This window comes from Corapipo altera, unplaced genomic scaffold, assembly GCF_003945725.1.
Source record: "Corapipo altera isolate COAL_440 unplaced genomic scaffold, ASM394572v1 55, whole genome shotgun sequence".
NCBI classification, from domain to species: domain Eukaryota; kingdom Metazoa; phylum Chordata; class Aves; order Passeriformes; family Pipridae; genus Corapipo; species Corapipo altera.
In genome coordinates, this window is record NW_020884882.1 from 6861078 (window position 1) to 6863029 (window position 1952).

Consider the following 1952-nt stretch of genomic DNA (forward strand, 5'->3'; position numbering starts at 1 on the left):
GGCTTTAAACATGTGCTGTGTCTGACTGAGAGCTGCCAGGCTGCCAGAGCTGCTGCCTTCCCCTGAGGACCCAGCAGTGCCAGGCTGAGACCCTCTGGAGATGTCCCTCCTGCACCAGAGTCCCTGTCAGTGTCATCACCAGTAGCTGTGGTCTTTGCACAAGGATCTAGGGTGGCACATAGGGTTGTACCACCCTCCATGGCCCATGAGACCTGCTGTCTCCCAGTGAGATGTCCCACCAGTTGCTGGGTACATTAAAGAAAGCAGTGAGGAGGGAATGGTGTTGCTGGGCTTGGGAAGTGTCTTGGGGGTGGGACCTCGAGGGCTTGGTGAGATGTGTGTCCTCAGGGGAGGAGGTGGTGGGCCTGGGGAGAGCCCACAGCCCACCAGGATGGCCGAGTGGTGAAGGCGTTGGACTTAAGATCCAATGGGCACACGCCCGCGTGGGTTCGAACCCCACTTCTGGTAGGAACGTCCTTTTCTGCCTGGTCCAAAATTCCCACCCCAGCTTTTGAAGCATCAGCTGAGAACAGGGATGGGAGCTCTGGGAACAAGGCCATCCAATGCCCAGCATGAGGGCCCTGGCTGGACTGGGCCACCCTACCATCCAGGGTGGATGTGTGTACAGAGACATGAGCCAGTCCCTCGGGCACACAGGCTGTGGATCTCATCTTTCATGCAGGGAGTGCTGAGACCGTCGTGGGCTTGAATCCCACATGCTCCCAAAATAGCAACTTGTTTTTCCCATGGTAGAAATAAAAAAACCTGACTACCCAGAAGGAGGGAAAAAAAAAGGTGTTGAGCGCTAAACAGCTCGGGCAAGTCACAAGTGGAAACCAGTGCAAACAAGTGGGTTCAGGGGGATGGGCTTGGGGTTTGTGGTTTGTTCTTATTACCAACTCTGCTCCGTGACCCCAGACCCATTTCTTGGCTCACCCAAAACAACATTTGGCACTCTCCGAGGGGATTGGCAGTGTCACAACTCCCTGGAGGAAGCCAGCATGGCAGGAAGGGGTTCCTGATTCTGCTGGTTAGATTTGGGAAATACATGAGGAGCTGAGAGCTGCTCCTCTGTTGCACAGTGTCACTTATGCCATAGTCTGTCTTGGGTTCGTGCCTACAAACGCTCATGAGACTTTTGTTCCCTTCCTTGTGTGCATGGATGGGCACCAGATATTTCCCTCAGTAGAGGGTCAGGCTGCTGGACTCACAGAGATGCTGTCAGGTTTTCATTTGGCTGCTTCACTCCAGCCCGAGGCCAATCGGAAATGTCCTACTGCTGGGACATGATTTGAAGTGATGGTGTTAATTTGGTTAATTAGGATTCCTGGGTAGTGTGCGCTTCTTGCAAATCAGCTTACCATCGTAGTATCACTGCAAAGAGTTATTTGCTGGGGCATGGGGTTATGTATGAATTTATGATTATGATGTAGGACCATTAATTTCATGTTTGTGGCAGATGATACAGCTCAATTAAAAGTTGCACGTTAGGATCTTTGGCTCTCTCTCTGATACATGGGAATCAGACGGTGGCCTGCAGGAAGGTCTTACAGAGCCTGTATGAGTGGCCATACAACAAATGGGGCATGACCCAGAGGAGAGGACATAGGAGGAATTACTCTGCTCCTCTCCTATTTGATTAGTGTCATGAGGAAAATTTTGTGCACATCCACTAGACCTGGCTTGTTGCAACTAACCTCAGCCATTAAGTGATGCAGAGAACAACAAACACACCTTTGAGAGTATCCCAGAGGGTCTCAGCAGCCCTGAGGGTCAAGTCTTTTGCCTCTGGTGGCTTGGAGTCAAACTACTGTTTAGTTCATGTGTCAAAGGCATTTGGTGGCCCTGATGAGTTTAAAGCTCAAATCTCCTCATTTGAGCTTCTCTGTTGATCCATATTCTCACAAAGCTTGTGTTTTTACTGTCCCAGGGGTATGGGTTCTGGTCTGTTC

The 1952-nt window shown here is 51.0% G+C and overlaps 1 non-coding gene across 1 annotated transcript; it reads left to right on the forward strand.

The window, feature by feature from the left end:
• The first annotated feature begins 385 nt into the window (after positions 1-385).
• On the forward strand, positions 386-468 carry TRNAL-UAA. The gene has a single exon. It is a non-coding gene; the product is annotated as a tRNA-Leu (tRNA).
• Positions 469-1952: the final 1484 nt, after the last annotated feature.